We start from the raw sequence: 27,075 nt of genomic DNA on the forward strand, positions 1-27,075 counted from the left end.
TTAAAGAGCACCTATTTCATTGCTAAAAAACTATGTTATTTTGTTTATTTGGTATAATACAATGTGTTCATGTGGTTTATGTTTTAAAAACACATTATTTTCCACATACCGTACATTTTTGTAGCTCCAGATTTCACTTTTCCTGAAACGCACGGATTTAATAAGCTCTTTCTCTGATTGGCCAGCTAATCTGTATGTTGTGATTGGCCTGAATACCTCTGATGTCAGCCGGAAATATGATGCTCCTTACCATGTTTGAAAGATTCGGTTGCTAACAGGAGTTAACTTAAGTCCAAAGTGGGAGGAATTATGATAATGTTGGTCTTGTCTACATCACCAATCCCAGGAAGTAAACTATTGCCTACAATCCATGTGTTTGTTGTACTCCAAGAAAAAAGATTTACGTTGGATACAATAACTCGCGTCATCGTTTACTTTGGGGTGCACCTTTTGCATATCGTTAACGTACTAATACACACCAAAGGAAATTTAAGAATGTGAATCGGACAATAGGTGCTCTTTAAGTTAGTGTAGATGTAGCTTTAAAAGTTTCATGGCCAGTAAAAATATTTATAGCTGGTAAATTTTCTATGCCATTGGCAGGTGTGGCAAAAAAGTTTTAGGTCCTGCTGTATTTGGGGTTATGTTGTAGTTGTACAAGCCTCTTGTCAGCTGCCATTTTTAAGTCACATGACCACCTGCATCCTTGTAATTAATCTATTAGCAGATACTTATAGTTAAATAGCATTACTTTATATGAACTCTGGTATGCTAAAGGACTAGTGGTAATACATTTAATACATATTAACAAGTAGACGTAGTAGAATAAACTTTAAACTTTTCTTTTGAGGTCATTGTGATTAATTGTTTTATGGGTATTGTTATAAATATATGACAAACTTAATTTTAGAAACACATACATTGTTCATTATGGCACTGCTTCAGAAATGCTTTGGACTGCACTCATTTTGGACCCATGTGCAATGGAAACCTCACAGTAATATTAATTATGTGAAACAAATAAGACAACGGCAACTTAATAGTCTTTGAGAAATTAGATCATTTTAAAATAAATACACACAGTTTTAGAGAATAAAGTGACCTGAACGTATAACGGTCCAATTTCAAAGCAATGGTATTCCCCCAGTAAGACAAATCAATAAAGCCATATTGAGACATTTTACAGTAAAGCTGTAATGTATTTAGCTGTCCATATCATTTATCAAAGCACTTTTAGAAGTGGGCAGGGAAATGTATAATGTTCACATGGAAGTCATGAGTAGGAAACCAAGCTAGCAAATAAAAGACAGCCAGCGACAGATTTTATGCCCCAGTAGCGCTTCAGGGCATTTGAAAAGCTATCAAGTTTCTTTACTAAATGAATGATAGGACTTTAACGTTTTATTAGTGTAATACATCTTGATTTCCAATGTCAAGGCAGATTTATTAATTCGTCACAAATAGACGTTGGAGCTGTGGCATTGTGTGCAGTTTGATTCCTGACTTCTGAATTTGCTTATACCCTCTCTCATTTACTCTCCTATCCCAATAATGACCTTAAAAGCAACGTTGAAAGTCCATCAAACACCATGTGAAATGTGTGTTGATGGAATAATTGGAAACAGCATGATGCAAAATGCCAAAACTGTGCAGCACATTTCTATTTACGGTTTCGGGGGGCATGCACAAGTTCTACATTGGCAGGGAATATAAATATGAATCATGGAAAATCTCTGTGAATAAACACTAAGCACAAACTCTTGCTTTTTAATTATTTTGCACCACAGTTTCTTCACAGGATACCTCTAGATGAGAGGTTAGACATGCGAAGGCTTGTCTGAATGTGGACACATGCCCTGCAAACTCCAGGCAGACCCCCTCTAAGCAATTGAGTTAAATACAAACTGTCAGAAGTCGCCCACATGCTGTCGAAACCTAAATGATGGGTAGGGCAAACAAGACGGGGTTGAGAGAAATTAGGGGACTTTCCGAGGGGCTGGCTATGCATTTAGGGTGGAGATCACTGTATACAGTTCCTCAGCATGAGGTGTGGAAGAACTCAACAGGTAGCTGTAGGCAGAAGTCAGAGTTCTCTAAACAAAAACAAAATGAGGGTGGGACAAATACTAATGTGCACATCTGGCTGTACTGCCACCCTGGAATGAAAGAAATTAATGTCAGTTTCTCGGCCATGGTGCAACACACAAGAGTTTCACATTAGGGTTCTAAATTGTCTGAGCTTCTAATGCATACTGTAGGCTGAAAATAATTCATTGATCCACGACATGTCCGTCTATTTCATTTCTAAATTTTATCTCCAAGACAGCAATGAGTTCAGATGTCTCTTCTCTATAATGATCTCGATACAGTGTCAAATGTTAGGGCATCAATCTGCATATTTTTTGGTTAAAAATACACACAAAAAACATATACTACTGTCTTGAAAAATTGATCCCTTGCTATCACTGGGCCGGTACCCTTTTTAAAAATACACATTTGCACTTAAAGAGTTCATATTAGTACATTAGAGGTACTTATTGGTACCAAATGTACCACTATATAGCTCAGTGGTAAAGCATTGGATTAGTAGCAGTGCAAAAGATTGTGGGTTTGAACAAAGGGAACACACATCCTGATAAAAAATTGAATTGCAAGTCGCTTTGGATTAATGCAAAATGCATAAATGTATATGTACTGTATCTAAATGCAGTGGCGTCTCGTGATTGCTCATTCGAAGGCCGCATATTCAAAATATGTGTTCGGAGTGTCATGTGTGTTGCTCGTGTTTTCAAAATATGTGTTTGTTGCGTCTTGTGAACCATGTGCATCGCGTGTTTTGTCAAAATAGGCGCCTGCTGCACACGTGTCAAAACCGTTTATGATAAAAGAGACGCTAACATTCACAAAATACACGCAAGACATTCACTTAACACTAAACTCTGATAACACATGAGATTATGCGAGTATCTGGCGAACGCGAGCTTCTCTTTTATCATAAACCCTTTAGACGCATCTGCAGCGGGCGCTTATTTTGACGGGACACGTGATGCACATAGGATCACTCGACGCGCAGAACATATATTTTGAAATTACAAACCACACACATTTTTTTTCAAACCACACACATGACGGGCTACATACGAACTTTGCATCAAGCACCCTTGAAAAAATAAGTCACCGGCCGACACTGTCTAAATGGTACATTGCCCCAGGTACAGCTTGGGACCATGTTTTATCCAACATGATCTCACGTAAAAGTCATGTGATAGTCACCAAAAAGTTTGATTAATTTATTCGTGTCCATGGCACGAAATTCAGCTTTTTTCGTGCCTTGAGCACAAATGTTTTTTTCTTGTCACTCGCATACATTTTTATAAATATGTTTGTGTCCGTGTCACAATTTTCTTTTTCGAGTCATTTTATGTATTGTTTTCATTTTTTTTTTCAATTTTTAAATAATTGTCGGTTGGGGTTAGATTTGGGGTTTGGGTTAGAATGTACTTTTATGTATTGGTTTCTACATGTTTTTCTTCCGCTTTTCAAACTATTCTCGCCTGGAGTTGGGGTTTGGGTTAAGATGTCTAAAAATGTAACAGAAAGTGATACCAAGCGACAATGGTAAGAAAATAGTAAAAAACCAATGAGAATACAATACATAAAATGAAACAAAAAAGAAAGTCAACGGACACAAAAAACAATTTGTAGAAATTTGTGCCACTGACACGAAAAAGACATTCGTGCTCAAGGCACGAAAAAAGCTAAAATGAATTGATAAAATTTTGCGTGCCTATAATACGACTTTCCGTGAGATCAGTCTGGTTTTGTCTGACAAAAATATCCTTAACGTACAAATGTCTTCCTTTGGAAGAAATACACAATGTTTTATATACACCTATTTATTTAATAGACATTCATGTAATCGCCAATATAAATTTATGTAAGTGTAATGTTTCAGTAGAAACATCTGGGACAAAGTTGATTCTTAAAATAAAGCTTAACTGAGACTCATTTAAATCTCATGAACCGAAATGACCTAACAAAGGCATTGATCACTCTCTCTCCTTGACAATTCTTTGAATAGATATATCGTAACAACTGTCCCAGCATTGGCTCTGTAGATAGTCATGAATGAAATATAGCCGACGTGGCCATTGTGTAAATGTTTGTCACACTGTGATGGACAGCTGTCCCACCCAGTAGACCTCTGATAGCAACACCTGCTTTGTGGCGAGAGGTTAGTGACATGTGTACCCTTTTGTGCTCCTACCCAGGACAGTCTATCCGGAGTGAGCGCTTCTGATGAGATCAGCAGAGGCGGTGTGTGAGTGACAGTGCACTTCTGGATGCTACAGAAGACAGACGAATACAAGCAACTGAAGCCCTTCACCAAAGGCCCTTTCTCAAAGCTAGCGGTGAAGTATGCATGAAATGTTCAACTTGAGAAAGTTTTTTTGTGTATCCTATGATTTATTTGATCACATACAGACACAGTCACAGGTTATAAATTGAAAATAAAGCCATAGCAACTGCTGTAAGTTTCTGATTCAAGAAGTACTGCTTCCTTTATACACTGTCAAAAAAATGGTTTAACAGCTGTTACTGGGACGGTACCCTTTATAAAGGTCCTACATGTACCTTTGGGGTACCAATATGTACCTTTGGGATACCAATTCTGCTGTTAAAGTTCCTTATTCAAAAAATTACTTCTTCCTTTATACACTGTCAGAATAAATGGTACAACAGCTGTCATTGGGACATCCTTTAAAAAGGTCCAGTATATTTGAAAGGTTCAGTATATTTGAAATACAAGTATGAACATTTAAAGGGACACTCCACTTTTTTTAAATTCCAATTTTCCAGCTCCCCAAGAGTTAAACATTTGATTTTTACCATTTTCTAATCCATTAAGCCGATCTAGGCGTCTGGCAGGACCACTTTTAGCATAGCTTAGCATTGAATCTGATTAGACCATTAGCATCGCACTTAAAAATACCCAGAGTTTCGATATTTTTTATTTAAAACTTGACTCTTCTACAGTTAAATTGTGTACTAAGACTGACGGAAAATTAAAAGTTGAGATTTTCTAGGCAGATGTGGTTAGGAACTGTACTCTCATTCTGGCGTAGTGATCGGGGACTTTGCTGCTGTGGCGTGGCTGCGGGAGGCGCAATGATGTTGCGTAGTGCCTGAAGATAGTCCCCTTGGTAACTTTCAATAGCAGGGGACTATTTCCAAGCGCTGCGTAATATCATTGCTCCATGTTACAGCAGCAAAGTCCGTGTACCATCGGTCTTAGTACACCATGTAATTACAGAAGAGTCAAGTTTTAAATTGGAAAAATATTGAAACTTTTTAGTTATTTATTTTAGATTCCAAAACGGTAAAAATCAAATGTTTTACTCTAGGGGAGCTGGAAAATGAGCATATTTTTTAATAAAAAAGTGGAGTGCCCCTTTAATATGCACCCTTTGGGTACATGGGTGTACTTTTTAAAGGGGGTGCCCCCAGTGACACAGCTTTTGTACATTTATTTCTGAGAGTGTAGTAATCACTCAAGGAGTTTTTTGGATGGGTAGGGCGTAGGGAATTCATCACTAAACAAAGAATGCAAATTACAAAATGTTAGAAAGGCTAGAGGTGAAACAGGCATTTCGGGACTGGATAAAAGAGTTGATATCAGCAGAGGTTAGAGTCACCTGTCTATTTTATAACCCTCAACAAACAAGTGTTGCTCCAAGGAAGGGAGTTTACCGTGGTGTTATAGGTAATTGGCAGTTTGAGGTAGAATGATGGAATTTGTTCTCAATCTGTCTGCTCGAAGGCCTTCAAACGCGAATGGATGTCTATACGTTTAAGTGCATTTACCCCATAAAAAGAGATCAAAAGGTTAAGATCAAACAACCAGTGGCGGGGCTGGTAATATCTTAACAGCTCCTCTAAGCACAAGCAATTTAAAGCCAACTAATTTGGTTTATTAGCATTTGATTATAATCTTTTTCTAACAAATACACTAAGAGACTCATTTAGTAACGCAAAGGGTTAAATCCCAGGGACCACATATACTAATAAAACAGACAGTAAAGTCTTAAGCCGCCACCACCACCTTGTTTTTTTAGAAGTTTTATTGTCAATCCATATTTATTTTTCACTCTATTTTATTACGATACAAACAGAAAATACAGATTATGTACAAAAAAAATTAAAATTTAATTTTCAGGACTAAATGTCTTCTTTAGGCATCGTCGGTGTGTAGTGTGTCCTCTCTTGGCACTAAACACATCTTGAGCGTTTTTGAGAAGAATGAAGTAAAAAGACTAATTTCTTTAAAATTAGAAATAAGGATTTCATTTTATTTAGGTTTAAGAGATCCTGCAGCTTCCTGCTATTGCTCAAGTGGAAGGAGAGTTTAAACCTAAAAACTTGACACATCAGTTTACATTTTTACAGTTTTTAATACTATATGCACATTAATACTATATGGCCTAAGACTTTTGCACAGACTGTTTGAATGCACAAAATTGTGTAGACAAGTGTCTAAAAATGTATAACTGTAAGTACAATATAGTTAAAAACATTGCCATTGGTGGCAGCCAATAGCCATGTGGTTTGCACTCCAACATATTGCTGTGTGCATTTTTGCTGACCCACACAGCAAAAATGCATTTCTTAGCATTTTTGTCTTGTTTTCCAGTGCAAATATCTACACATTCTTAAATCAAGATACTTTTATTAAATTACTGATTTAGTCTTGTTTAATGAAAAAAATATGTTTACACTCTATAAAATGCTGGGTTATTTTCAACCCAGTAGCCTGTTGGGTCAAAAAGGGTTAAAACATAAAAAGCACTCAATCTTTTTTTTAACACATTATGTGTAATTTTATCACATTATGTGTCATTTTGTGTTGATTTTATGTTCAAATAAAACACAAGTTGTGTTAAAAGTAACACAAAATGTGTTGTTTCAATAATAACACAGAGATTGTTGTCACAAAATCAACACTAATGTGTTGTTTTTAACACATCCGTTCTAAGTGTGAAGGGTTGTTTTAAAACATTTTCTGGGTTCATTTAACCCAACAGCTGGGTTTGTCCCTTTCTGGCTCAATGCTGGGTTGAAAAAGAAAATAAATTAAAAAGTATTATTATTATTATTTTACCCTAACGGCAGATTTTTTCGTTTTTTTAATCATGAACTAACTTAATTTTGAGGATTTTTTTAAAATCAAGACCTTATATCTTAAGCAGTGGCGGCTCATGACTACTCATTTGAGGGGCGCAAATTCAAAAAAGGTGTTCGGAGTGTCATGCGTGCTGCCCGCGCCCCCAAAACATGTGTTTGCTGCGTCATGCGAACCATGCGCACCACGTGCCCCGCCAAAACAAGTGCCCGCTGCACACGCGTCAATATTATATCGTTTATCATAAAAGAGTCGCTCACGTTCACAAAATACACGCAAAGGCATGAGATTATACGAGTATCTGGCAAATGTGAGCGTCTCTTTAATCATAAACCCTTTAGATGTGTGTGCAGCAGGCACTTATTTTGACAAGACACGTGATGCACATGGATCACTTAAAGCACAGAACACATATTTTGAAATAAGGAACCACACACGACGGGGTGCATACATGTTGTGACAAACTTCGCATTGAGCACCCACGAAAAAAGAAGACAACGGCCGCCACAGGTCATTTTGTTTCCCTAGTAAATGTATTTTGATTTAAGAATTTTTAAATATTTGAAGAGTTTCGTTGCAAAACGAGATAAATCCATTTTTTAACATTTTTGTCAAAACGTGTTTATTATGATGTTATCATGTTATTATTTTGTTTTATGGTGCTACTTAGCTGTATTTGTTAAGTTGTGAAGGTTTAAATCAAAACAAACCAACTGCAGTTGAATTGAAATTAATAGGAATGCACAACCAAAAAACGAGATTTCTGAACAATTATAAAAACGGTGTTGCAACGAAATTCTTCATTTGTACTGTAAAGCAAGACAAAAATACATAGTATTTAAGTAATCTGTTTTTGCAGTCCTGGCTTACGGCCCTTCTCTGACTACTTTCTTTCTCCTATATAATTATATTTTTAATATATATACACTCTAAAAATTGCTGGGCTGTCTCCAACCCAGGGCTGGGTCACTGTTGGACGGAGCACACTGCCGGGTTAAAATGACCCAACTGCTGGGTTGTTGTAACCCAATTGCTGGGTTATTGTCAATCAACCATCTTGAAACAACCCAGTCATTTTGGCCCGGCAGTGTGTTCTGTCCAACAGCGACCCAGCCCCGGGTCAAAAACAACCCAGCATTTTTTAGAGTGTACTAATTTATATATTTATATATATATTAATTTATATTTAATTATATAATTCCTTCACATCCAAAACAAATTTCTCCCTGGGGAGACAAATAAAGATACTTGACTTTGATCATTTTTGTCACTCTCTTCAACACCCTTTCTTAAAAAAGCCCAAAATATCTTTAAAAAAATTGTCCTTGCTTCATAGTAAACTTATCTTTACAGGTGTTGAGTGATCATCTTTGTTATTTCAATGGCGATAACGTGTTAAAACAAGAGGGGCGAGAATGTTTCTCACTTTTTCTGTCTACCATGAGACTGATAAGTAGAGAGGAGATAACAGTGAGCAATCCGCCGGCGGTCCCTTGAACTTTTCTTGTGCTCATTCATTCCCACCAGACAAGCAGCTGTTGCAATAACTCCCACTTTTGCAATTCATACTTCCCGTCGTGAAGTTAAAAAGGGCTGAGTCAAGACGCTCTGAATGATGCAGACTTCGACATGGATTATTTGGGTTTGTGTTAACAAAATAAATGGCAGCGTGGCAGCTGTAGGGACTCCCCCTGCCAGACCGCAACCATCATCCACCTCTCAGGCCCTTGAGATTATAAGACAGATCCAGGAAGGCTTGCTAAATCAGGGCTGCATGTTGTCAGATGTTTCCCACGTCTAAGCTCTGAATCAACTGACACGGCTTAGGGTGTTGAAATGATCAGTTACCTCCTTCCATCCCTCCTCCTCTGAGGGTGTAGGAGCAGTTTAACAGCTTTACAGAGAGGCACTGCCTGCATGTAGGAGTGTGAGTTACTGTATATTGGGTAGTGTGCAGTATTGGTTCATTCCGGATAACTGATGTAGCAAATTTTGGAATTTAGTGAACATTCTCACGGGCCAGTTCACTAAACAGCAGTGCCACTTTTACATGTGGTATTTCAGCGCGAAAACCTTCAGTAAACACCCACAAACCAGGTGATATCTGCAATGTGTATTTACAGTAAGTCATTTTGAGTGCAAACACACCCTTTTCTTTGCAAATAGGTTTACTATAAGTTAGGCCTGCATGATAGTGGGGGGAAACTTACACTGCAATGTTATGTTTTCTTGCGGTGTATATTGCGATATAAGAAATACTGGATGACTTCACCAGATGACTTATAAAAGCTTAGTTTAATTTACTTAATTAACTTCTGCCTTGCATTTTTTTGTATAGTATAGCTCATTGATTTCGCAGAGAGACTATTGCAGATGCACGCATTGCGATGTCGATGCTGGAACGATATTGTGCAGCACTACCTTAGGTGGGTCTAGTGCAGTGGTTCTCAAACTTTTTCTGCGGTTGGCCCCCCTTGTGTACAGCGCATCTCTTCATGGCCCCCCAAAGGTCATTTATGACATAAAACATTCCAAAACTTAAAATTTGATTTAAACAAAACATTAAATTATACAATGTAGTGCTCTTGGTTAATAGTGTTATTTTCCTGATGCTTGATTACACAGAATTTATGATAAATTAATGTATTTTATAAAATGTAATTAAACAGGGCCCCCCGTTGAGAGCCACTGGTCTAGTGTATTTGAACCTTATTCGCATTTGCTTTAATCCAAAGCATCTTGTGAAAGTGAGGAAAACAATTCATCGATTCATCAAAGGGAAGGAATGGTATTAGAAATTCCATACAAAGTTACTTTCAGTTTAGAAATTTGCAACATTTCTTATGGGCATTTCACATTTCCGGAAAACGCTTTCCTACTTCTTTCCGATGTGCTTTTCAACGCGACATTTAAAAAAAAGTTAATGTATTTTCAACTGGCTGCGTGCCTGGACAAAAGAGCGCATCGGACCTCGTGTGCTTCGCGACTGCTTTACTCTCTATTTGACGTGCTTGTTGCGCGTCTACATTCAAAATAACGTATTTGGGTGCACAAAAGATGCGAAATGTGAACCAACCCTTACCGTGGGTTTACACCAGACGCAAGTTCAACGATTTGCGTGAGTAGATTACATACAAAGTCAATGCAAAGACGCGATCAGACGTGTCCTCACGTGGGGCGATGCGAATGACGCGATATAGGCAGCGCGTTTACCACGAAAACACGCGCTATTCGCCTCAAACGTGTCTTCGCCCAAGTTAAAAATATACCACTTGAACAAAAAATTCACATGGTAGGAAGGAAGTTAAATCCCGCGAGCAATCTAGAGAGAGTAACGTGATGCCCTGCGTTTGGTGTGTACGTAGCATTAAGGTGGGTTTACACCAGACGCGAGTTCAACGATTTGCGCGAGTAGATTACATACAAAGTCAATGCAAAGACGCGATCAGACGCGTGCTCATGTGGGTCGATGCAAATCAAGCGATATAGGTGGCGCGTTTACCACGAAAACACGCGCTATTCACCTCAAACGCGTCTTCGCCCAAGTTGAAAATATTCCACTTGAACAAAAAATTCGCATGACAGGAAGGAAGTTAAATCCAGCGAGCAATCTAGAGAGAGTAACGTGATGCCCTGCGTTTGGTGTGTACGTAGCATTAAGGTGGGTTTACACCAGACGCGAGTTCAACGCGAGTAGATTACATACAAACTCAATGCAAAGACGCGATCAGACGCGTGCTCGTGTGGGGCGATGCGAATGACGCGATATGGGCGTCGCGTTTACAGGGAAAACATGCGCTATTTACCTCAAACGCATCTTCGCCCATGTTGAAAATATTCAACTTGAGCGAAAAATTCGCATGAGACAAAGTTAAATCTCGCGAGTAATCTAGAGCGAGTAACGCGATGCCCCACGTTTGGTTTGTACGTAGCATTACCATGGGTTTACACCAGACGCAAGTTCAACGATTTGTGCAAGTACATTAGATACAAAGTCAATGCAAAGGCACGATCAGACGCGTTCTCGTGTGGGGCGATGCGAATGGCGCGATATGAGCGGCGCGTTTACTGCTAAAACACGCGCTATCGCCTCAAACGCGTCTTCGTCCAAGTTGAAAATGTTCAACTCAAGCGAATAATTCGCATGACACAGGAAGGAAGTGAAATCCCGCGAGTAATCTAGACCGAGTAACATGCCCCGCGTTTGCATTATGCTACGTACACACCAAATGCGGGGCATCGCTTTACTCGCTCTAGATTCCTCGCAGGATCTTGTGTCATGCGAAATTTTAGCTTGAGTTGAATATTTTCAACTTGGGGGAAGACGCTTTTGAGGCGAATAGCGCGTGTTTTCGTGGCAATCGTGCCGCCCATATCGCAGCATTCGCATCGCCCCATGCGAGGATGCATCTGATTGCGTCTTTGCATTGACTTTGTATGTAATCTACTCGCACAAATCGTTTCATTCGCGTCTGGTGTGAACCCACAGTTAGAGACACTATACCTGTTTAGGAAGAGAGAAGGGTTTTCTTTTGTAATTACATTATGCATTTTATCCAAAGTTACGTACAGTACATTCAAGGTATACATTTGCATCAGTATGTGTGTTCTCTTATCAGTCCCAAAACTTTTGGCACTGCCACCGCATTGCTCCTCCAGAAACAAGTAAATGTTTTTAAATGGTTTTACTGAGCTATTTAATAAACACTTGTTTCATTTGCTTGTTTTAACATTTTTTGGAGCCCTGTCTCCCCGTGCTCCCCCAAACTGGACAGATGGAGAGAGGATGGCTCCTGGGCAGGTAGGCATCTCCAGAATGTGGGGGCGGCTTTAGAGCTCACAGTGGGGGCTGAATGACGCATAACTGCCTCCCACCCACACCCACGGAGAGAGGCTGGATGGGGTCATTGTCCCCAAACTTTCAGGGTCCCCTCCCCACGTCTCTGGGAGCACAGCCCACCATGCTGAGTGGGCGAATCCTGGGGGTCTAACGCCTACACACACCTGCATATTCAAATGTTCAATGCGAAAATTCCCATCCTTGTAAAATCCCAAAAGTAGTACAATGCCCTGAGCATGACAAAAACTTTAGGACAGATGTTAAGTGTGCTATTTCAAATAAGCCTATTTATTTCAGCTAAGGAAGAAAATCGGCAAAACATGTGCTGTAGCTATCAGTTCATTAGCTGCATAAAGTAGATGGAGAAAAAATATCTGATTTTATAAATTCAGTGTCATGAAAACAACATGAAGTGTTAATGTATGGCTTGTCTGGCATCCAGAATTGAACAGCTGTAGTGTAGTTTTGCTGCATGTGTGTCTACGTGTTGCAGAAAAAAGTCACTATAGTGATATTTTTGACATTATAGTATTTCTTATTTACCAGACACTTATATAGCAGAGCTGATTTTGTAATAACTTTATTTTGTTGAGACAAAACAATGACAGTGATATATTATAAGATATGGGAGTGCAAGCTGTTTTTAATTAAGACAGCTCTAACATGCATTTTAGTCTGGACTGAAGGTTTAAGCCCTGTCTGGAAAACCACCCCAAATTGTGCCTACAGGAAGATTCAGAAGTTTGAATTCCATCGATATGTTTCGCAACAGGTTGCGAAGGTATTGGGAGTGCTCTTTGCTTTTACCCATCATGAGATGTTTATTGTGTGACACCTTCGTAATGAGCCTTTTTATAGCTCATCAATTAACTAACCCAGCTGATAATAGATTGCGCATATAGGAAATATAATTACTTCCTAAAATCTTATAGATTTCAGTTGGTTTCTTGCCTTGGTGACTTGCTTTTTCTTAAAGAGGCCATGGCATGAAAATCTGACTTTTTGATGTTTAAGTGCTATAATTGGGTTGCCAGTGCTTTTATCAACTTAGAAAATGTGAAAAAGATCAACCCAGTAACTTAGTTTTTGTAAACTATTCTCTGCAAGCACGTGAACAGTTAGGTCATTGAAATTTGGCTCTCCTTATGATGTCATAAGGAGAGCCATGCATCAAGACACAATTCATCACTTAACACTTGTCAGACAATTGTCTCAATATGCTCACATTAGGTGTTGCTCGACTGAGTTGGTAAATTGTGTATGTTAAAACAGATAAATATAACATGACATTCTGTACTGTCTCATATTCACCTTTTAATGTTTAGCCTTTTTTTGACTCCACAGCAAACAGCAATTTTGCCTTTATTGTCTCAATACTTATGGAGGGCACTGTGTGACCTGCACACAAAACCTGCCACAGTGCTTTGCACCATAACCCTGTCCTCCTTCACATAATTACATAAGATGAGTACTGTGCAAAAGTCTAAGGCCACCACCACCAGACTTGTTTTAGAAGTTTTAATGTCCATACATATTTATTTTTCAATCTATTTTATTAAGATACAAAAAATAAATAATAACATTTTCAGGACTAAATGTCTTCTTTAGGCATCGTCAGTGTTTAGTGTGACCTCTCTTGGCACTAAACACATCTTGAGCGTTTTTGAGCAGGATGAAGTAAAATAGAAATTAGGATTTAAATTTTATTTAGGTTTAAGAGATCCTGCAGTTTCCTGCTATTGCTCAAGTGGAAGGGGAGTTTACCCTAAAAACTTGACACATCAGTTTACATTTTTGTAGTTTTTAATGCTGCATACACATTGCTTGTATTTGCTGGTTGTATTCTATTAAAAAAACAATTATATATAATTACTATAACATTGCAAAAACAACAAATCTAATTCTGGCATGGTGGCCTGAGACTTTTGCACAGTACTGTACAAAAAAGATTCTTATTATACTCAGTTTTTTATTGATATATTTTCATTTGCCATAGGCTCCGTCTGGCCACGGAGGCAGTTCATCTTGGCGCGGCAGACAGTGGTGTTGTGTAGGCGCTTCCCAAAAACGAGCCTTGGTAGCCGGTGTCAGGCCAGACGGAGTGAGAGAAGTGACGGGGGCGCCCACGCGTGACACACGAGTCTTGTGGAAAAATGGGAGGAAGTGAAGTGACGGCCGGTACCACCGCCAAATCCGAAACCTCCATGCCACATGTCACACGCGAGAGCAGTGAGTACAAAAGATGTCACCTCCTCCTCGCTAAAGCATATTTTACCTTAAACCTTTACAAAAATGTCAGAAGGGTATCTTTATAAATAGGGATCATTAGATTAAAGGCGCAATGTGTAACTTTTAGAAGGATCTCTTGACAGAAATGTAATATAATATATGTAACTATATTATCAGTTGTGTTTAAAAAAATGTAAATTATGAACTGTATTGTTTTTATTACCTTAGAATGAGCCACTTTTATTTACATACACTGCGGGTCTCCTTAAATGGAAGTCGCCTTTATGTTTCTATAGTAGCCCTAAATGGACAAACTGTTCTATCAATGCAAAAATAACGTGTAGTAAGAAATTTCTTAAATCAAGATTTTCTTGAAGAGCAAAATGACTAAGAAAATAAGTGTAGTTTATAGACAAAAAATATGCAATTTAAATTGAATTTGTGCTTAAAACAAGCAAAAATATCTGCCAATGGGGTGAGAAAAGTTTTCTTTAATTACACTGCAAAAATTATTTTCAAGAAAAAAATTTCTTAGTATTTTTGTCTTGTTTTCAGTAAAAATATTTAACAATTCTTAAATTAAGATGCTTTTTCTTGATGGGCAAAACGATCCAAGAAAATAAGTCTAGTTTTTAGACCAAAAATATCAAATTTAAGTGATTTTGTGCATAAAACAAGCAAAAAAATCTGCCAATGGGGTAAGCAAAAAAATCTTGAAATTTTTTGTTTAACACTTAATTCAAGAAAAATTCAAGAAAAATTTGCTTACCCCATTGGCAGATTTTTTTTGCTTGTTTTACAAAATCACTTGAATTTGATATTTTTGGTCTAAAAACTAGACTTATTCTCTTGGGTCATTTTGCTCATCAAGAAAAAGCATCTTAATTTAAGAATTTTAGATATTTTCACTGTAAACAAGACAAAAATACTAAGAATTTTTTTCTTGAAAATATTTTTTTGCAGTGTAAGTGTTTTAAGAAAAAAAGTAAACTTATTTCAAGATTTTTTTCTCTCCCCATTGGCAGATATTTTTGCTTGTTTTAAGCACAAATTCACTTAAATTGTATATTTTTTGTTTAAAAACTAGACTTATTTTCTGAGGTCATTTTGCTATTTTGCTATTTAGATATTTGTACAGATGACAACATGTTTGTCCTGTGGCAGCTACCATAGCTATCATAATTTCGAAATTGAGGTTGGTTGCAATTCGCAATCTCACCACTAAATGCCACTAAAAACCCATACTATACCTTTAACTGATAAAAAAAATGCTGAAAAACTATACATATTTTGATCATTTACATTACAAATACCATAATGAGCTGACAGTTGTTTACAGTTAAAACCATTACAAATTCCTTTATGTAGTGTGTTTGGGCCTTATTCAAGTATGATGTAATGGTGCTCTATTGGTTCCCACATTACATCCAACCAATAGATCCCAGCACATTACCCAGCGGAGACCCACAAAGACCTTTTAGTTTGGGTTTGATTCCCAAGGAACACCAAAAGTAATACTATTCCCAGACAGCAGACGACTATGGGCCGGATCCGCTCCGGATCTGTGCCGAAGTCAACAGCTCTGGCGCTGATCCGGCCCAGGGTCGTCTGCTGTCTGGGTTGTCACTAACGTCTAATTTCACTTTGTATAAAGTGCCCAGGAATGTACAATATACATATGAATGTATTTAAATAGGTCTGCAGTGGTGGTTGAAATGATTTGTATCTCAACTGTTTCTCCTAGACACTTGTAAGATAAGGGCGTCTATGTATCACAAGTTATTACAAAAGGAAAAAAAACCTTGACCGACTATTATCACACCCTTCTAGTCTCAGACGGAGGTAATACGTGTGACCCAGAACATATTACTACAGTACATCACCATCCTGATCTATACAACATGGCCCAGACCTGTGCCCTGGAGTGACGTGACAAACGGGATTATCCCCTGTTGACAAGACTCTGATCCTGGCCCGGCCAAGCTCCCACTCCTGGCCTTTTCTAATGGAACCCCTGGCCCTACCATCGCATTTCCACCCGCCCCAAACCAACAGTCTAATCCATCATGCACTGTCAAAGGCATCCCAGGATCTCCGCCTCCTCACGGGTCAGCATTATCCTAATCCAGTGGGTCTGTGGCCCGATCTCCCGGTGTCCTGTTTACCCAGCACATCTGAGTCAACAGCAACGGTGGGACCTGTAGCTCTCATCTCACTAGGTCTCGGCTGGGTGTGCCTTTGACATTTACAGGTTTGCCCCGCCGTCCTGGAGACAGGCAACATAGCAATCCAGATGGCAAATATATACAACAGAGGAAAACTATGACTGTGCTAAGATGTGATATTGTCACATGAAAGAGCTGAAAGATAAGAGTTCTGGTTAACTTCAGAATTGTTCAGTGTATGTGTCTAAACCCAAAGACAGTTTTGGCCAGTCTGTAGCTTGTTCTCCTTATTGTATTGTAATACAGGAGAATTGCAGTATTATGCTTTAGTTACTTTAAGAAGCACATCTCCAAATTTAACAGCAAGAGCGACAATGGACCTGCCAAAAACATCTGAAACCTAAAAGCATTATTTTCAAAGAAAGAATTGTAAAATGGGGTTCACAAAACCAATGACGAATTAAAATGCCCCCCCCCCTTACACACACCAAATGCCCAGAAGCAATTTGTGACACTTGTGCCATTCATAGGCCTGCAGATAAATATTGAGAACCAAGAGCACCCTCTTGTGGTCTAGATGTGTAAGACAGTTTGGTTGTGTTGTAGCAAGATTGAAAGAATAGTTGATATCAGGATCTTGCAACTTGTTACATGACTTAACATTCAAATAATGTTAAAGAATATTATGTTTTTTATATGTCAAAAAAACTGCAATCATTGCTAGTATTCTCAGACTTTTGGACCCCAAATTATCACAAAGATATTACAATAACTTCAGTATATTCCCTCATTCCACCATTTTTAGAGGCAGCGCCATTGTGTATTAATGTGAAACTATAATGTCAAGAGGTCAGATTTAAAATGAAAAGACTTTATGGCACTCTGTCTATGTTGCCCATTCAGAGTCGTGTGACAATGTAAAAAACTGCAGAAATATGAATTACCCCCTTACTCCTGACACAGAGGCAGGTAGTCACTTTGTTACACAAAATACCTGCCCTTGGGGTAGAGACCTTATACAGCCGCTAATGTTCACCTGCCCTCACAGCCCAGTTCCAGCTGCAATTTCAGTACCACCCATTATGTCGAGTCGTCCAAAGAGCCATAACCTTTCACTGGCTGCAGCAATGGAGGGGTATTTTAAACAGGACTTTCTAAGAACACTATATGGGGGAAGACGAAAAATAAAAAATATATATTTTATTATTTTTATTATTAGTAGTAGTAGTAGTAGGGGAGAGCGGGGCACAACGGTTTTTGGTTTTGGCTCAATCATTCAAATAATATTTGAGTTTATTAATTATACTTTTACACAAGCAACACACACATCTCTGCTACAACACTCACATCTCTATTACTTACTATTCTTGGACAATTACACCAAACGTGACAGAAGACGACAACAAACGTTATATCTTACCCCATAGGTGGGGGGTTAGTTGTAACACTTGCTAAAAATTAAGTTTGCAGGCAAATATTTCAATCCTATTTTGTCCTAAGTTGATATTGTTTATATATATGTCTATAATAGACAGGTATCCACATTGTATTCATTTATCCAGCCCTTTTCTAACAATAGTTAAATTATAAATGGATACAAATGTCTAAATATGTGAGAAAAAGCAGAACAATTATGACAAAACATTTTTTATATGTGACCCTGTAATAACCATACTACAGTTTCAAAATCAAATTCTGAGTTAATGAGCATCAAAGTCTGATTTTAGCCATTCATTTCATTTTGATTTTAATCTTTGACGTGACCTTGATCAATCAATATTAAAGATATGAACAAAAATAAATTTGACACACAATTTTTGATAAGACAGGCACATTTATTTTGTTGGCAGCCAGCAATCATTTGCGTGTAGCCTATTTTAAACAACGGCAAGAATTACGCAAACGTTAGCAGTTAGCATATCGCAGGTGCTGAGGGGTTAGTTGTAACACAGTGTTACAATTAACCCCGGTGGGTCAAAATATTTTCAAGCCCACCAAAAAAGTTGCTAAGAGCTGCAGACATATTTCAAAACGAAAAAAACACATGATGAAAAAATGTACTTACATGCCACCAAAGCACTCGTTCATCAATAACTGTCTGGAAAACATTATACATTTCCAAATATTTGCGGGAGATTGTCTTTTGGCAGCGTGAAGAAAATAACGAAAAAACTAAACGCTCAACCTTGTGCAACAACGTAAACAGTGCGTGTTATAACTAAGCCCACGTTATTTTTGCCCCGCGCACCCCTACTAGTAGTAGTAGTAGAACTACCGACCACTTACAATCAATAGGAGCCCAGTAGAAAGTGGACCGTTTTGATAAAGAAGGACCAGCTCTCGAGTATTCAACAACTTGCACCATTGAAAGCATCCTGACAGGTAGCATCACAACATGGTTTGTGATATAGTAATAGTTTTAAAAGAATAGTCCATTTTCTTAAAAAGGATCCAGATAATTTACTCACCACCATGTCATCCAAAATGTTGATGTCTTTTTTTGTCCGGTCGAGGGGAAATTGTGTTTTTTGAGGAGGACATTCCAGGATTTTTCTCATTTTAATGGACTTTAATGGACCCCAACACGTAACAGTTAACTCAACACTTAACAGTTTCAAAGGACTCTAAACAATCCCAAACGAGGCATAAGGGTCTTATTTAGCAAAATGATTGTCATTTTTGACACGAAAAATTAAAAATGTGCACTTTTAAACCACAACTTCTCGTCTATCTCCGGTCCTGTGAAGTGCCAGCGTGACCTCACGTAATTTGCGTAGTGACGTAGGGAGGTCACGTGTTACATATATGAAACGCACATTTGCGGACCAGTTTAAATAATAAACTGACACAAAGACATTAATTAGTATCATTCGACATGCAACAACGTCGGAACAGTCCTCTTTCTCCACACTTGTAAACACTGGGGCGTAGTTTCGGTACGTCATCCGTGACCTCTTGATGTGATGACGTATTGCGTGAGGTCGCGCTGTCGCGTCACAGGATCAGAGATAGACGAGAATATGTGGTTTAAAAGTGCATATTTTTTATTTTCTTGTCAAAATTACAATTGTTTCACTATAAGACCCTTATGCCTCGTTTGAGATCGTTTAGAGTCCTTGGTGAGTTAAGTGATAAGTGTTGGGGTCCATTAAAGTCCATTAAAATGAGAAAAATCCTGCAATGTTTTCCTCAAAAAACATAATTTCTTCTTGACTGAACAAAGAAAGACATCACCATCATATGAAATATGAAAAGGAAGATAAAAGAAGTTAAATTATACTGCTTCTGTAACCAAAAAGCTCTTGACTACCCAAATGACTCTCACTATTAACAAGTGGGACTTCCCCAGACCATCTTACAGACCTAGCCACAAAGCGACCATCACAATAAACAAAAACAAACTAAGCATGCTGTTGCTATTTGTACAGATGGACACATTTGTACTACAGATGGAGCGAAGAAGGCACAGTCATGTTGCTCAACGGATGAAACATGATGCTAATTTAAGGATGTCACTGCGCGTCCATATTTGCAATGCCTAAAGCAAGTCTTGTCAGATACTGCGCATGTGCAAAGTCGCTTCCCAGAGGATGTCATTCTTTAATCGGTTAACGATTGGCTGTTTGTATTGGAAGGCGGGACTAAAGCTGGCATACTAATCGTTGCAATCTCTCCCATTCATATCAATACAAGCTGGTAATATTAAATATCGTTGGATGCCAAAGTTATATTTTCAATTCGAGGGAATACACAAACTGATAAATGCCTTGAACAAACTTTTTTGCATTTCTCCTAAATGTTTCACCTGTTACAAACGTTCACTTTTTGACATGAATGTACAGTACATGTGTTTCTAACCTTCCTCGTATCTGAGATGAAATACTATATTGTTAGTCTCTTCCTGTGCTTGTGTACACTCTGACACAATGCCACCATAAGGAGAATGTAATTAAATATATTTATGTTCTAGTCTTCTTGTTTCTTTGACCATAAAACATACATGCAGGACGTTTTTAACTCTTTCTCTTCTCATTCTTGCAATTCAAACCGAGCCCTCTCAAATGTGCGCTACCGCTCTCCCAAGCTCATAGCCGTATAGTTCATGAGATTAACTCAATCTGTGCTCCAACATCTATTTTTATTCAGCATTGTCTCATTCTTTATGAATCATTATTGCCACTTCGAATCGAAAGCTGTTTTTAAAAGTTGGCAAAATGCTGCCCTCAGCGTGCATTCCAAAATTCCCCTTAATGGCTGCCCCTTTACTTTAGGTTCGTATTATTTTATTCTTAAAAAGAAAATGTGGTTGGTTCCTCAGTACACCCCATGTTCCCCTTCTTTTTCACTCGCTCTGTATTTCTGAAGTATCTAAGTGTCATAATCGTAGTGACCATGCTGTGTGTGCTATTTTGTAGACCTCTGAGAGTCTCTAATCCCTGAATACCTTTCCAATGAAGGTGCCCCATACAGAAGCTTCTCGTGCGCGCGTGTGTGTGTGTGTGTGTGTGTTTGAGAGACACAAACATAGAGATAGACAGAAAAAGAGAAAGGGGGTCATTTTTGATTCTACGGCAACCCCCTCGGATCCCACAAAATTAAAAGGAAAACCGTGATGTTAACTGGGGCTCCCCTATTCTTCGTTGACGACTATTCCAGTCTCGCTAAAGTCTTGTGGGAATTTGATCCCGGGAAACACAGCGTGATAGATGAAGAGCATTTCTTTGGCAGATTTTCACGAGCGAATAATTGTAATCAAAACCTCTTCGAGTTGAATGGGTAAGGATTTTCAGCCTGCCAACCTCTTTCATTATAATTTCATTAAGGATTCAGTGTCACACGTTGGCTTGAAATACCACTGCAGGAACATGTATGATCCACAACAACAGATTAAAACCCTCATGCCTAAATTGAGCTCATTTAGCTCCCATAATGAGTTAATAAGCGTCAAGAGTTATAATCTTAAAAGACAGGAATTATGAATGGTTATAACAATAGACATTACAGTGCATTTTCCATTTTAATATGCGCTGCCTTATGCATAAATAGTAGGCATATTACCTTTTTTCTAGCAGTAAACATTTAACATTTAAAGCGTACACATTCAGATGAAACGTTTTTGAAAATCATACCTTTCACAATAATTTTTAGTACATCTATATTTATAGTACAAACTTTTCTTCTGTTTGGCATAAAAGCGGCTTGATAAATAAAATTTTATGTCTGTTAAATAAAATTTAAAAAATAATGTGATGATTGAGAATAAATGTCAATGTGAATGTCAATTTGAACATCAACAGACAGGTTTGCAATGGTTTGTTTATGATCATTGTTGTTTTGTTTTGTTTTTGTCTGTGTTTGTCACATGGTTGATGTGGTGACAAGGGTAACACCTATGGATAACACTTTACAAGAAGGTTGTATATTTTAACATTAGTAATTGCATTAGCAAACATGAACTAACAGGAATTTACTGCATCAGCATTAAATAATGTGTGTTAATGTTAGGTAATGCCAATACAATGGTTTATGTTATTCAAATGTGCATTAACTAATGTTAACAGTTACAAGTTTTGATTTAAACAATAAATTTGATTAGTAAATGCATAAATTAACATGAACTATTAATAAATGCTGTACAAGAATGTTCCATTGTTAGTACATGTTAGTTAATGCATTAAGTAATTTAACAAATACAACCTTACAATTTTATGAAAATTTTAGTAAACAAGTGATTTTACAACTTCTACAAGAAGGGGCGAAGATGCCTGTTGAAAGCATTAGTTTTAATACTATTATTATTCTGCCGCCAAAATATGTCTATAGCTGCCCATGAAAGCATATGACAGAAATTTATGAAATTTGGCACATTGATAGAGGACAGCCAAAAAGTTATCATAGCAAATTTGGAAACCCACTAGTGCCACCAACAGTCCAAAGTTTTACTTACGTTTTTGCTTATAACTTGTAATGCGTGAGTAAGTCAGAAAAAAATCTTATACCCTCTGATTTCTTGGCTCAAGACGATTTGATCCTATGACATCATTTTCCGTCATGAATTTTTTTTTTTGCAATTTGACATTTTTGAAAAACATGCTTATTCGAACCCCTCCTAGAGCTTTTGTCTGATTTGCGTAAAGATGGGTGTGTAGCATCTAGAGACACTCAGGGCAAAAATGTATGGAATTCGTGTCTATTCACCAATCCTTTTTCGTAAACCGCGTCAACGAATTTTACGTAGAGCACAAAAAAACGAATTTATGGCTGTATCTTTGCCAATATTATGCCTATTGACATGACACTTGGTACATGTGATGGCAGTCATGAACTGAACGTGCATGCACAGTTTTGTCGCAGCGCCCCCTAGTGATCAGACAAATATTTTACATGCTTATAACTTTGGCTGCAGTCAACATATTTTTATGCAATTTATTTTCTTGAAGTCCTGAATCGTTGCTGAGTCAAACAATACCAAACATGCCAGGTTTCGCCTTACGCTTAGTCCTGCGCAACAAAATAGCATTTAAAAAACAAGCACAAATATATTCACGAGCGTTATTCCGATCGACTCAAAATGACCGTAGAAAATTCATTTCAATTAAATTTTATTTATATAGCGCTTTTTACAATTGGTAATTGTTTCAAAGCAGATTTACATTAATAGAAGCAGGGGAAAGCACAGAATATATATATAAACAGATAAGGGGATTAAACGGGTTCCGCTGGTGGTCGTTGGTCAGGCATCGCCTGGGCATCACGTTGAAGGACAGTAGATCAGTGTTCAGTGTGGGCCTGTTTGTCTCATTGTCCTCGGGATCGAGGACGAGATGGGGGAGAGAAACAAAATCCTATTAGTGTATGGGCCGTTCACATTGATGCAAGTGTCACACAGTGTTGTGGTTTAATATCTGCTCGGTTCCAGACAGGCTAGCTATTGCGGCATTAGTATATTATCCAGACGAGTTATGTGAATGCTTTGTTCTGTACAAGCTAACTATTGCGAGATAAGTACATTTACTAGACAAATTATGTGAATGCTTTGTTAAAGAGAAAAGTCTTAAGTTTAGACTTAAAGTGATCGACTTTAAATACAATACAATAGCTTCTGAACAAAAAACTATATTGGTGTCACTTAAAAATTTCCATTAGAAACGGTCGAAAGTTACATTCATTTTTGTGTGTTTTTAGATATAAATGGTTACAAATTCGCAACAAAATTAGATTTTTTTTCAAGAGATTTAATACGCTGATGTATCAGCAAAGTCTGAGGGCACACAAGAAGGAGGTTGCATGCACGATTTTATCATAACGCCACCTAGTGGTTTTAAGATAGGAAAATTGCTATTTTTGCTTTAAACTACTGCAAACTTTCATCTCAAATCATGAGTCATCATGGATTATTCGTTTCATGGCTTGAAGTATAATCATTGGTGGATGCCAATTCACTCCCTAGCAACCAATGAGAATATCCTAGCAACCGTTTTGCGAGCTTTATCTCTGCATCAGAACACCGTAGAGACATGGGGGTGAGCTCTTTTGACTCATTAAACTTGTTGTGACATTTTGTGTCACAAAATTTGCCACAGCAATCACCATTCACATTTTTTCTTCAGAGACCTAGTTCCAAGATTCTCAATAACTGATTGCAGTGGGCAAGAGCATAGATTATTTTTGTTAATTAATTTTGCATTTTTTCATCTGAAATCATAAGGTTTCCTTAGGTTTTTTAAACGGCTCATCCAAACTCAACTTTATTTCATTCTGTGCCATTTTTGGCTTTGGCTTACTACTATTGCTGCTCTTCTTGTTGTTAGTGGTGACGCTGATTCAAAATTGTATAAATCAGTGCATTCAATAAGAAATATTCTATGAAATTAAGGCCACTTTAAGAGCTCAACCCTGGTCATGAGAGATCAGCGAGGCCGAGCTGCCCAAGCACACATAAGAGGCGAACAAAGAAGAGGGCCACTCTTGTGAAGATTCCACTCTAGTATGGAGATTGGTGCAGAGGAGGTCCAACATGCCCATCTTTTCAACTACAGTGCTTACTTCACGTTCCTCCTCTTCAGCAACACCTGGTTTTGAGCCTGCCAACCCTACGGACCCTATGGGCCGCATAACTAATAATGCAGAAACCCAAAGACAGATCACATTTATTTTGAGATGACAGAGAGACCAGATGTGGTGACCAGCAAAACAGAGCATGGAAGAGACGAAAAAACATAAAGGGTGGGCTGCCCAACGTTTCAGAAGGGTGCCCTTTCTTTTCCCGCAACACTTCCTTTGAGAGGGTTTTCCGAGAGCCGTCTTGCTGTCTTCCCATGGCAACCTCTGAGGTGGGCCGGCAGACTTTTTTTCCACCCTTACATAAAACCCCCCTCATAGCTCAACCTCCCTGCTCTGCCTGGCTAAAGTTTCTGCTCCAATGGCCCTGGACAAGGCCACCATTAACTGCGGCCCTGTGTGGAGAGCACGTGCGACAAAGGGCCCAACACAGTATCCCGGCCCTCAGACAAGGCTGGAAACAAATGTTACAGGGCCGGCGCAGAATAGAATCATCCGGCCGATGTCACTGAATACATTTACCTACCTCAGAGCGCTTTCAGCTGCCCGCTTTTGTTTTATGTGGGTAAGAAGGGAAGCGATGAATGGTGGGTGGGAGGGGGCGGGGAAAGAGGCATGTGATGAGAAATAGCAAGGATCTCCACAGTGACCATATAGACAAAAAACATCTCAGAGTTTTGCTAAGGAGAATTCTTCACCCCCTTTTCTGTTATTTTGGAAGTTCTTTGGCTTTTCGTTTTCACACCCTGTGCTTGTTACTAATTGGCAGTTTGGACGAAGGGCTCAGGAATGATTAGTTGATGTTTGTCAACTGATCATTTCTAAGCCTAACGCTTTCTTTAGAAAGACTGAAGATGCTTTGGAAACCTTGAGAGCATTTTGTTTGCGAACAAAATGCAATACTGTGAATGTTGAAATGGCAAGCATCATATTTAAATATCACAATAAAAAGGCTAATTGAATGACTACATTAACCAAGAATTGTTATTGGATAAATAAATTATTAACAACAGACAAACATGGAAATGTCTTAAATTAGCGAAGTTTGATAGATTAAAGTCCACTTTGCATCTTGGTTTCCGCTTTGAGCTCCTTTGCTTTGATAATCTCTACAATGCGGGTTTAATTCAGTCATCTTTATAATGCCATTCTAATCCATTTGCTCTTTGAGTTTTTGTAAAAGTCACAGCTCGTGGTCGCCGTCACAATAGGAACCCGCCAGTGTATGACATTAAAGGTTTTGTGAACTCCTCCATACTTGAATGCACCCTTATATGACGCTTATGCTTGCGGGGAAGTTTACGCTATCATGTTCGCTTCCCATGTTTTCATCCTTGTTGCTATGGTGATTCTGATTTTCCTTTTGCTTTCCATCGGACCCATTTTGGATGACATGAACTCATTCTTCTGGCCTTTGTATCAGACATGACTGAATATCTACTAAAGTTGCTTCTTTCACCACCTGCGCTTTGAAATATGAACTTGGAACAGTGCGTTTTTTTTAATGTGGGAGGGTTTGACTGGGGTGAGATGCTTTATGTTTCATGGCCTGAAGAGGGGAAGGTCTAAAATATAACTCAGCAGTCACATCATAAAGCATATGTACTGTACATCAAAAGTGCCAGTAAGAGTTACACGGGCGCAGATGGGAAATGGGGCGTGATGCCATTGCAATTGTTATATTATAAAAGGTTTCTCTGGAACAAGGGACGACACACAATTTAACTGAATAGGGGGAATCCTGAACAGATATTAAATTGTCTGTATAATTATTTAATATAATGTATGCTTGCGGACATATGATACAGCATTGTCATCACAATGCTTTTGATTAATTAAATGAAAAAAATCCAAAGCTGTCACTGGGGTAGTACCTTTTAAAAAGGTCCCAATATGTACCCTTGAGGTACTAATATAAACTCTGTAGGTGCAAAGGTGTACATTTGAAAGTGTACCACCCCGCTTACAGCTAAGGACATTTTTTGACCAGTTTTCATAAGTTTTGTTTTCATCCTCTTAACAACCCCACATCCAGGACACCCGAGACACAGATATTTTTTGCAGGTTGCATATAAACTGCATGTGCAAGATTAAAATCTTCATAAATGAGATTTAAATGGAAATAATTGTAGTAAGTCTGTAGAATGCCAAAAATCTGAAAGTGGAGTCAAAAATAAGTACAAACAATTACAAAAACAGTACCAAAAAAGTTGATATGAACTGACGGATAATCTCCAATATAAAAAGTCAATAGCTGGGTTACTATACAAACGTGAAGTGAATCTTTTCCAAATTTGCAAAAAAAGAAAAACAAACAAATGCGAATTAGGTGCGTTTCCATGAAGTTGTTTGAGCGAATTACAGTGATATTGGTAACCAAGTAACCAACAGTAAACAATAAAAGGCACACTTGGAGGAAAATGGAGAGGACTCCATGTAGTCACGATGGGGTGAAGTTATAAATTTATTATTTTTAATTTATTTATTAAATTTATTATGGTAAAGATAACGACAGCCAGTGTTGCCAACTATTTTTAAAAGGAAAAAGTAGCTAAAGCCTGATTGAAAAGTCGCTTAATGTCGCTAGATTACATCATAAT

At 38.1% G+C, this 27,075-nt stretch overlaps 1 long non-coding RNA gene across 2 annotated transcripts in view; it reads left to right on the plus strand.

Moving 5' to 3' along the window:
* The window catches only part of LOC129450734 (uncharacterized), a 29,103-nt gene that overhangs the window by 1,276 nt on the left and 752 nt on the right, over positions 1-27,075 (plus strand). Inside the window, exons 2-5 of one of the 2 annotated variants that reach the window (XR_008646413.2) lie at positions 4,272-4,417; positions 11,923-11,981; positions 14,017-14,249; positions 16,080-16,867. This is a non-coding gene — a long non-coding RNA (uncharacterized lncRNA). Of the gene's footprint in view, positions 1-4,271; positions 4,418-11,922; positions 11,982-14,016; positions 14,250-16,079; positions 16,868-27,075 lie in introns of those variants that run through there. The other variant, XR_008646414.2, reaches the window with a different exon arrangement.

This window comes from Misgurnus anguillicaudatus, chromosome 8, assembly GCF_027580225.2.
Source record: "Misgurnus anguillicaudatus chromosome 8, ASM2758022v2, whole genome shotgun sequence".
Lineage (NCBI taxonomy): Eukaryota > Metazoa > Chordata > Actinopteri > Cypriniformes > Cobitidae > Misgurnus > Misgurnus anguillicaudatus.